At 40.0% G+C, this 11,618-nt stretch overlaps 1 long non-coding RNA gene across 1 annotated transcript; it reads right to left on the reverse strand.

The window, feature by feature from the left end:
• Positions 1-4,608: 4,608 nt before the first annotated feature.
• Positions 4,609-10,673, reverse strand: LOC110015322 (uncharacterized). The gene is made up of 3 exons (XR_002873503.2): positions 10,552-10,673; positions 5,897-5,992; positions 4,609-5,712 (listed from the first exon to the last, which is right to left on the reverse strand). It is a non-coding gene; the product is annotated as an uncharacterized LOC110015322 (long non-coding RNA).
• Positions 10,674-11,618: the final 945 nt, after the last annotated feature.

Here is an 11,618-nt window from a genome sequence, read left to right on the forward strand (position 1 = left end):
AACTCCACCGCTTTGAGCACAGAGAAGTATACACAGTGAAATGCAGCGCCTTAACCTTCCCTCTGAGCTACACAAAGTGTCTCAGGTTAGAAATTGGACGTGTCAAATGCTCGGTGTAGCATAAAATGCATATTACAGAGGAATTGTTCTTCTCTTTATTTTCCTCAAATGTTTGGCCCCTTTTGCTGAGGTCATCTGCTGCTTTCATGTCTGTGTTTGGTCTTCTTCTTGACCTGATCAAGCTAATTGCTGTGAGCTTTTTCTTTCACAACAAAACTGGGGACGAGTTAAAAATTCTATTCATTTCTCAATTAAGGTTCCAATACCAACAACTATCTTTTGATATTTTTACAAATTTGTTACTCTGAAAGGATTCAGATCATCCAACAAAAGTTAATATTAAACAAAGCATTGCTGACTTCTTCACTAAACCGCTGAACAGCTGTCTGTTTTAAAAAAAATATTTGCCCTCTAGCTATATATCAAACTGTCATCGACCATGTTTTCTGGAAAGCCGTCTGGTTTCTTATATATATATATATATAAATAACTTACAGGCGCTCTACCAAAGTAGCTGGTTTGAATTGTAGTATTTTCTGGTAAGCATGTATATGTATATATACAGCATATACAATGACCAAAAATCACAAATCATCAATGTTCACAAATCTTTTTAAATCTGTGATAGTGAGCACTTCTCATTTGCCAAGACAATCCATCCCACCTCGCAGGTGTGCCATATCAGAGCAAGGGTGTCCTACATGTTTTCCAACCAACCTGCCATTAAAGCTCCTTATTGGCTGAACACACCTGATCAAGGTGTTTCTGTAAAACCAGCAGAAGGCCGGCCTTCAAGGCCTGGATTTAGACACTCCTTGGTTAGAGTTACTTTGCCCGAGTTCATTAATCATTTTTCAAAATATTTTGAACTAATATTCAAAATATTGTTTAATTTAGGTGGGAGAAAAGTTTGAATCCACCTACCTGCCAATAAGGAAAAGGCACCCCAATTTATGCAAAAACTTGAGCTCTGCGGCCTTGTGGTGGAGTGTCCGCCCTATGACATAAAGGTTGTGAGTTCAAATCCAGGCTGAGTCATACCAAAGACTCAAAAAATGGGACCCAATGCCTCCCTGCTTGGCACTCAGCATTGTTAAGCTTGGGGTTGGGGGTTAAACCATCACCACTCCCCCAGGGGATGGGTCAAATGAGAACGAATTTCACACAGGTGTGTGACAGCTAATGGGAGTTTAACTTAACTTTGACAGAATCAAAGCAGGGGAATTGTCAACCTGTGCGTGTGTGTACATGGTGAGAGCAGCATGTAAACACACACACACACACTTGACACATGAAAAGTAAATAAATCAACACATTTATTTGTAACATTTTCAAGCCGTCTTTTTTAAATGGATTTCATGCAGGACTATTTTTATGAAAAAAAAAAAAAGCCTGAAACTAAAAATGAACCTTAAGCCTCATACAGCGCCTTAACTGTAAAAATGTTGTCTGACATTAAAGTGACTCATCCATGGCCTAAGAAAGGTCGGGGATCACTACTTTAGGGTGCTCTGATGGTGAGGGCATAACAGGCAGCTCTTGCCTTTATGCAGACATGTATGTTTATTACCAATAAAGGTTTAAAGTTTGTCTTCATGCAGGTTGAGACTGAGAATGGCTCTGACATTTCAAGGAAAGATTCTTTGGAAAGAGGCCGTCTTGGTGTAATCTGAATTGAGAGTGAGAAAAACAACACAGACTTCTTTGCCTCTCAATTTGGCTCTGCAGGTGCATATGTTTGACTTTGGAGAACCCAGATCATTTAAACATAAAAATGCCATCCAGAAAGTGTAGAGGAGACTAACTACTCCATGTTGGAGCAAATGGCAGTCATTAAGCTTCTCACTTCCTATCTAACCACAAACTATCCTCGTCTTGGAGGAAATAGACTCTAAAGACGAGTTCTTATCTCGTCCTTTTAAACCGTGGTGTAATTGTCCGTCTTTGCTCTCAGATGGGAGTTCACACCTCAGCCTGCAATGCTTGATTCTTTTATGCGTCTTGTGCAGTGGTGAATCATGCTCCCCCATCTTTTATGCCCTCTTTAATGGACACTCACAATAATTGCTCCGTTAACTTTGGGAGACTTCTGGCATGGATGTTCCTGAAGGACCGCTCTTGTGTTTTTAGCTTGAATGAGATTGGACACTTTGACTATTTTTGGCTTCGGCTTCTCTAATAATGACATGCAAACTCATGAGTTGCATAAATTACTGGATGCTTATTTTTATTCTGGCGCTGTCTGGCACATTCTCTAAGAATTTAGAGAAGAAGAAACAAAGTCGTGTAGGACAACAGATTTATTAGGGATAAAATAATCTGGATTTTAATCATAAAATGAGAAGCAGCTCTGCACCATGACAGACCGGAGAGTCTTTTCTGTGCTTCAACTTAAACAGCAAGTTTCTCTAACTTGGCATGAAACATTCTGCAACCCCTGTGCCCCAGCTTTTTTGGCCCTTGCTAGGGGTTAAATGGCTTTGACTGGTGGGACAAAAAGGTAGAATGAATGTGAGTCAAGCTGAGATTTCAAGAAACTGTTGGCAAGGGGCCTGAGGATGTGGGGGCAGTTTGTACTTCTGGTGTTTACGGGGAATTGCTAGTTTGTCTGGGGTGACCCACCTTTGTGGACAGTCCACTGCAGGCTAATTTCATCCTCCACTGAGCAAGAGAGGAAAGGGGAACACTCTGTCCTCTGAGGCTCACATCTACCCCCCCTCCCCCCCACTCAATGGTTTGGGATTGACTTGTATCCCAGAGGGAGGGTCACGAGCTGGTACACAGAAACAGGGTAGCTCAGAGGATTCAGTGGATGTGGAGCTAAAGAATGAACAATTAAATGGATGACAGGTATGAGGCAATATTTTCTTATTCTCCAAACTGACTTGTGTTACGCTGAAGCTTCTCCTATGGAGACATGTAGGAACTGACATGAACACTTCCATCGCTTTTTTGATAGTTTAGCTTTTATATCAAGGGAATTGCAAATTTCCCAACACGTATGACCTTTCCAGTGTGGTCAGAGGGAGAGTGGTTGGAGGATGACAGCTTTCTCCTAAACTCAATACTTGAATAATTGCTGAAACCTTTTTAAAAAGTGCTGTAACAGCATTTTGTCTGCACTGAAGTCAATGCTTTCGTCAAATGCACCCGTACAGGGGCTTGTTCCACACAGGTGCAGAAAGTTTTTGGGTTTTCCGGGTCCGTGGAGGGTCACATCTTAAGGCGAGTGCAAGTATGTCTTGCTGTTGGACTTACGATTGTCATGTGTGTGGTAAGCGTGTCGTGAAGTGTTTGCGAGAATTATGTATGTTGCACACACTCATGACATACAGGTGATAGTGTCGTACGGTGCCTTTACGGCAAACTCTGGCCATTCATAAATTGCGCGTGCAAATATCTGCATACATGGGGTGTGCATGTAGGACGCCCACAGAATGTCCACACAAAATATGCTTTGATGGTCTAATTTCCTAAACTCAGTCAAGCTGCATACAAGGAGCAAGCAAACAGCACTAATGGACTTCTTGTGCAGTTCACAGCATTTCGGGGGGCTAAAAAATGAAAATCTGTACGACATAGCATCTCACCTACTTCACCTTACTTACCCTTATGTGTTGTTTAAGTGTTTGCAGTATGCCTGTGGAAAAAAATGTGCACATGAACATTTTCTCTCCACAGGTTCACCAAGCGCTTTATGACCCTGATATTTTGTGTGGGCCGCCTGCGTGTCCCGTACAAGTTTGCAGGCTTTTGCCCGCAGACAGTTGGTGTCCACCCATAAGGGCAGTTGTTGCTAAGAGTTGACATGGATACACTCAGCTTTTAGGTTCCTGATGCTACTTCCGTACTAAAATGGTTCCAGTTTGAATAAATGAGTTTTGTCATCCTCATTTGTTTTTTTGACAGATGGCGCTCTCTAGTCCAGCTACTCCTCGGATTATTTTGTACTAAGAAGCATATTGGCACATATTCATGACCCCCCCGACTGTGTCAACTCCTTCTGCACATATATCAACTCTGAACACTAGTCTAGATAAACCTGAATATAAAAACATGAATTAAGTTGAGGATATGTATGAAGAAGATCAAATAAATTACTTGCTTGATATGGAGGTTAGAAAACATGACCCCAAACCCACCCAAGAAGACAGAGGGCATCACTACAGGAACCACCCAGATTATAGTGTAACGATTCGTTTGGCCAATTGATTCAAATCTTAATTTGTGGTTGATGATACGATTCATGGTATATATTGGTTTATTTTGAACGATACAATTCACTGACCTAAAATCGATCCAGGACATCTTTAGGCAAAATTTCAACCAGTGTGACTCAGAGATAAATACCTGGGTACTGAACAGTGGAGGTAAAGTTTTCCAGATTCCTTGTATTTCTTGCAAGACAATAAAGTATAAATTATATATATTTGCAAAAAAGTAAACCAAAATTAAGGGCTGTTACGAACCAAATCCAAGTCCATGACACGGATTGCAACAAAGTAATGCAACACAAGGATACTGAGGATGGCACTGAGAGAAACGCGATGACAAAACCCAGTGAAGGACCACTGGTAAAGGTTCACAAGTTTATTTTTTTTATCTAGTCAGCTTTAGCCCTTCCTCCAGCGTACCTTTTTTCTTTTTTATCCATGTTAGCTTCTCCTGGCAATCAGCTGTCCAGGTGACAGCCCTTCAATCAGCTGATCCACTCCAGCTGTTCCATCCCTCAGGTGGTCGAGTTGTTGAAAGAGAAAACAGAAGAAAAAAGAGAAATTGGACAGGAACAGAAATGGGAAGGCTGTATTAATAGCAAATCCATTTACATTTTAGTTTCCTAAAGTTCAGCCCACTGTTGTTTTCCACATCCAAATAATCTAAAGGGAACATTCTTAGAACGTTCTAGCACACGTTCTAGGTTGGTCACATGTCTTTGCTAAGTTCACTGGAATGATGGCTATAACATTTTTTTGCTGCCATCAGGTGTGTTGCCTGCCGTGATGCACTTGGTCGTTTTTACATTAGGGTAAAAAAATCCTACCATGACTAAAAGCAAAAGGTATTTACCAGTATTGATATAATTGATTAGTGTTTTTATTTTTGATTTTGGACCGATTTTATAATGGTGTAGGTCGATTCGAATAAATTAACAACTTGCCACAGATGGATTGATCTGGTTTAATCTTAGGAATAGTAATTCCTATGACAAGTTCCTTATAATTATTGAATGTAACTGGCCACCAATGTATGTCAGATTCTTTCACCTTAGAGTCTGAGCTCATGAGAAGTAAGCAAAACAATAAAAAAGCAGACCGTGTGTCGTCTTTTAATAATTAGTGCTATGCCTTCATCCTGCTGTAATGTGGATCATTCATCACTGATAAACAAAAACTACTGCAAGTCAGAAAATAAAAGAAGATATTATTGAAGAATTTCGTGTTAGACCAACTCCATTAATATCTGACGCCTTCCTGTTCTTCAGTTTTGATAAAACATCCCGGAGTTACTGGAACAGCTGACATCTCAAATGTGGTTCAATAAATTCAAGGTTCTTATCAGTTTTACCTGAGAGCACAAACCTTCATTATCAGCGTTATTAGCCACAGTCAGAACAGCTCTTAGCCGCATCGACCCGTCAACATGGATCTCACGCTGCAAATTGGAAATATATCACGTCCATCAGCCCTTACCTCCATCCATTATGGCAGCAGCATTTACAGCCATTTCATATTTATAAATAACACAATTAAGTGGATAACCTTGAGAGGGCTCGTGGCATTGTTTTTTATGATAGTCATCTACAGTAATTACACATTGATTGAGTCTCCTGACTTACAGCGGGGTCGAAAGACAGACGGAGCCCTCTCCCTGCTCCCATTATGAGTGATAACTGGAAGGCCCGCTGCCACGTTCTGCTCCTAAATGACCCTCGCTAAGTGAGAAAGACGGGGGAGTGGGCGGGAAAAAGAAGGAGAAGGAAAAAAAAAAGAGATGTGATATTTCATTATCGCCTCACAACATTGGTTACGGATACATAATGATACAAGTGCAGTTGCAGATAAATCACATCCGAGGTGAAGAGATGAGCTAATAGGTGTGGAAGTTAACTAACAGCTGGGATTTATTAAAGTGAGATGCTGCTGTGTTGTTGTTGATATTCAAGCAAACACAGTTTGAATTAAATAAAATACCTTCCCAAAAAATGTTGTCAAACCTTAAAGACGTGTTAAAGAATCTTAAACTGTTTGCTATTTGTTTTACAAATAGTTTTATGGTGTCAATTCAGCGCCTAAAGAATTGCGCATCAAAACAGTTAAACCGTGCATCGAAACCCGAGATCTGCAAATCAAAATGCACAAATTGAGGACCAAAATCTATAATCTGCAACCAAAAGCTATAACCCAAAGCACAATCATATTTCTCAGTTGCAGATTTGTTTTCTCACCATTCTGAAATCCTGTCTTTGTTATAATATATATATATATATATATATATATATATATATATATATATATATATATATATATATACACATCCTCTGTTGTTATATGTATACATATATAACAACAGAGAATGGATTGGCTCCGGCGACCCTGTGACCCCAAAAGGGATTCAGCAGCTTCTGAAGATGGCCTTTCTCCTTAAACTCCCCCATGGATCCATGTTTTCCAAAAGTCTCTTTCCGACAGTTGATTCATGAACTCTGACCTTAACTGATCTGATTACAAGGTCATGCCTTATTTCCATGTCCGTTTGCTTCATATTAATTGGTTGGTCACTCCCATGTTGTGGTTCTGTTGAGCATGCCTCCTCCTTGGGGCAAAACACCTGCTGCTCATCTCCACCATCAGCACCTCCACACCTGCTGGCCATCACAGACTATTTATTCCTGAGGAAGACCTCCAGCCAGCGCCAGATTATTGTTCAGCCTGTGGTAACAAGTCCTTGGCTTTGAACAATCCTTTACACCCAAGAGCAAATGAAATAACGTTTGCATCTTTTTCTTTCCTGCCTGCCTGCCTGCCTGCCTGCCTGCCTGCCTGCCTGCCTGCCTGCCTGCCTGCCTGCCTGCCTGCCTGCCAGTTTGTGTCTGCACTTGGATTCAGTTAACCACTCCCCTCTCCCAACATCCCATTAACTCTAACTGAAAATTGGACTGTGACCCCTCTCCCGTTGCATTCCAAACAAAGTACCCATAAGCTCTAAGAAGCTAAAATCCCACAGACTTTTTATAAAGAAATAAACAGCTAATACTCATTCTATTGGTCAAAAGAACCATTCTTGCTCTGCCACCTTTATCTAACAGGTTCTTGATAATCCATTTTTTATGCATTTGTTCCCGTAGTGCAAGTTATTTAAGTAATAAACTGACCAATCCGATGTCCCAATAAAGGTAGGTGGAGCCTGCTGGCCCACACGTCCAACATTCAAAACGCTTGACAGATTTTTTTCTAGCCCACCTTCAAAAGATAGGGGAGTGGACTTCCATCAAGCTCACTCACGATAGGGAAGAGTGGTTGGCATAGAAACGATGACTCAGACAGACTCGGACCAATCACTGCTTTCTGACAATTTGTATTTACACCATGGCGACGTCTGTACCATGAAGAAATGTCAACTGAATTGACTGAGCTGGAAGTAAGCTCTTTTCTAAGGGTGACGTCACACTTACAAGCTCCAGTTCTCATATCCTGTCAATAGTCACTCCAGATGTTCCAGCTTTTCTCTACCTGTGGATCATGAACCCTCTCTGTGGATCTGAGTCCCACAAAAACTCTGTAGACTACTACATTAATAGATTCTTTTTGAGACATTCTATTGTGTTTCACTTTGTCAAATAAGTCAAATGACTTTTTCATGGTTCTCAGCCGGAATCAAACTGGATGTGGGCAGTGAAAGAGAAGTTAAAACATTTTTCACAATTGAGTAAACTGGTTGTTTTTCTCTCTTGTTGTTTTTTCTGGATATATTGTATTTTAGCGTAAAAACCTCTGCAAGATATCTAAAGTGTTATGAATAAAATAAGTGTCACTGGCAAACAACATCTGACCCAACACTGAGAGACCTTTAGGTCCAAAGGTCAGATCATTTCCAGAAAACTCTGTCTGCAACTGGTCAGTGACTTTAACAAAGACTGTCAGAGGGTTTTAAGGCCACCCCACTCTTTGCAGAGATGTCACAATCTATACATCCAAATATATTCTTTCTCATACAGGCTGAATCTCGTGCACAGCAAAACAGATACGTGCACTTTCTTCCAGCTGCGACCAGCCTCTTCTAGTGCTAAAATGACCCTCTTGTCATTCATCTTTTCATGTCTTCCCTTGAGGTTGGACTGCAGAGGGGATGAAAGACTGAAAGATGAAGAGAGGGAGAGAGGAAGACGGAAAGAAACTGCCTTAGACCGCAAATCTGTTACAAAGGCAAGCCATTGATTCTGGGATGGGGAATTAATGAAGCCTGGGCCGGATATGACAGTACAGTGTCAGACAGGGAAGAGTTATGCAGGCCGTCGGGCTCTGGCAGCCATTAGCTTACAGATAGTGTGCGTCTAAGGATGACAAAAGAAGAAGCAGGGCAAGTTAAAAAGGCATTCATTTAAAAAAGAAAAAGAAGCCAATCTTGCGCTGCTTCGTCTCTGGACATCGCTTTCGCTCTTGTTGGCACTTTTCACTCACTGCTGTTCAGAGCCTGTTCTTATCTCCCACAAATGATCTTAAGACTTTATGATGAGTCATGGTCATGACGAATGATAGAGCTGTTTGTTTGTTTGTTGATTTCGCCTGCAGGCTTGTTTTTCTGACAATCATTTTATTATCCCTGCATGCAGATCCTGAAAAACACAGAAAAAGACAAAAAAATGTGCCTCTGCTTGATTTGTTTAGGTTTTATTCCCATTTCTGAAAATGTAACTGTCATCATTGGTGATGCAGCCAAAGGTGAAATCTCAGTTTGTGCAAACCACTGTTCAGACAGAAACTTGACACACATGTTTTAGATCACATTTTAATGTGTTTGGCTAGTTGTTTTCCCACAGATGATCAAGAAAGGCCTCGGTCAAGTGTCAAGTTATTACAAATTTATTATACATTTATTAATTTATACATTTTATTATAAATACAATGATCGATATGTTAAAATTAATCACCAGTTAGATTCATGGCTCCATAATTAACTCAACTTACACAATTAATTTATTAAAAGTTAACTTCATAAATACGAAAATCCATTGAAAATACAGCAATAGATAAATAAATAGCAGTGCTCTTATAAATTACATCAGTGATTAAACATTTGCGCTGACGTGGCAGCTGACGCGCGCAGCAGGAGTTTGAGTTTTGATTGACGTCGCGCCAACTACTACCCTAAACTTCCCTTTTCCTCTCTTTTTATTTACTTACTTAAATTTGTTTACTCTCAAATTTAACAGGATAAACTTTAATACATGTTTACTTCAGATTTTTATTTGATTTTTACTTTTGTGTTATTTTTTTCTTTTTATATTTTATTTGCTTGTAAAATAAAATCACTTGAAACATAAATTTCCTCTAGTTTGACCTAACAGTCAAGAGACTTGAGAATGAAGCCACTAGTGGCTCAACTTTGTTTTCTTTGTATTTGTCCTCTGCGAGAAAAAAATAGTCATTTACATTTTTGCAATTATGTCATCTTTGTCAGAACACCTTTGGTAGAAATATTCCTAAAGACAGAAAGAAAAAAAAACACCCATAAGTTATGTTAACACCCAAAAAACTAGGAACTATTAACAAAATATGTGGAGATTTTTACAAAAGAGACAGATAAGCAAAAACAGCGGATGGCTTAAGAAAAGACAAAATAACAACGAGGGTTGACATTCTGCTTCAACTCATCAGTAAGCCTGTGTCTAAAAAATAAGGTTGGTTTAGGTCAAGAGGAGCATTTATAATCTGCAGATAAAAAACTGTCGCAACTGCAACATCAATTAACTGTTTCAAAGTTTCCTTTTTGAATTTTTGTTCTAGACGACAAGATACATGAACCATGTTTTCCTCGTTTGAGCTGGGATCTCGATCAAAACTGTACAGCTGGATAGCTCCAAAATTGCTCGCTATTGTTTTTTGCACCTTTAATATTAGGTTGAGGTTGTGAGGGGCTGTAAGCTAACAGGAGAGCAACTACACAGATAGATGTCGGGAAGCAGGTGCAGGCTTACCGCCCACAACTTACAAACAAATTTCTAATGGACTGAAACTACGTCATAAAAATTGACACAGGTTTTGACATTTTGGCTACAAACATCATAATCATAATTAAAAGACCACTGAGGAAACTTTGAAAATAGATCAACCGTTGATTGGAGTGAGGAAGCAGTGCTTTTGAAAGCTTTAAATTCTTGGTTTCAAAATAAAAATCAGCAGGAGGAAAGGAAAGTTGTGGAAGGACAAAGTAAATGTTATCTTGCAGTACAACCAACCTGCATCTTCGTTAATCAAGCCATCTGCAGCTCACCTGAATTCAATTTCTGATCGAACCACTCACGCTTGACGGCACAATAGTTGTGTCCAGCTTCCAGCAGATACAAAGAAAGCTGATGTTTCCTGTTCTTTCAAAGCTTCAATTAAGTATTTCGTTTGGCCATCAATAATGCTTCCTCTGACAAAACATAATGACTAGCTTTTTGTAGTTGTCATTGTAACATTTATGCCATTTATACCCTAAAACGGAGCCTTTTATAAAACCGACAGCCTAATTCTTCTTTTGCATCCATCCTGGAATCACTGCAGAAGCAGAAAGACTTCATAAACTCTGGCCCTTCCATCCACTTTGAGTCTGAAGTGTGAACTTTGGTCTGCATGCCTCTAAAGGGGCGCGCCTTTGTCTCTGAGCGTCATATTCTGTTAGTGACCGGTGATGAATAACGGCACAAAGACTCCAAGCAACACTGGTACACATTAAGCAACAGATCTGAAGTGACAAGCGTTGAGGGCAGATCCTGGGCGAGCTCGCTCCCGTGACAGTCTGCTGGCTGCTGGGAAACTCACCAACAGGCTCAAATGTTAACAAAAAATCTTTGAAAGAGAACAAAGCTCTTATCTGCAGATGGCTTTTGTTTCTATTTCATATTCACGCCAGTTTTTCATAAACAGCCTCATTTAAAAGTTGCCACATCTGAGCTGTGAAGCAAGTGTTGTGATTTCAGTTCAGAGCCCCATAAGGCCTGTGGGATGGCTTCAGGCAGCAGCCAACGTTTTTACAAGTTTCACAATGTTTTAGAACTTGCAGGAATGTTTTGGGGGATTTTGGGAGGTCTCATCAAATGTTCATTTCTTTTGCGTTTGACGGTCTAACCAGCCAGCAATCATTCTTTTTAGTCCCATCACTTCATCAGTGAAGGATACATGGAATGGTCAAAATTTCAGGAACAATTTAAAGCACGTTTAGTGTAACCTTGGTTTAGATGAAAAATGTCAATATTCATTTTTGTCACTTTGGAAAATGGGACTCATATCTTGCAGGAGCAGCTTATTGAAGAAAGGTGGCATCACCGATTATCTGGAGGTATTTCTGTCTGACCC

This window comes from Oryzias latipes, chromosome 7 (genome assembly GCF_053564925.1).
Source record: "Oryzias latipes strain Hd-rR chromosome 7, Olatipes_Hd-rR_3.1".
NCBI lineage: Eukaryota > Metazoa > Chordata > Actinopteri > Beloniformes > Adrianichthyidae > Oryzias > Oryzias latipes.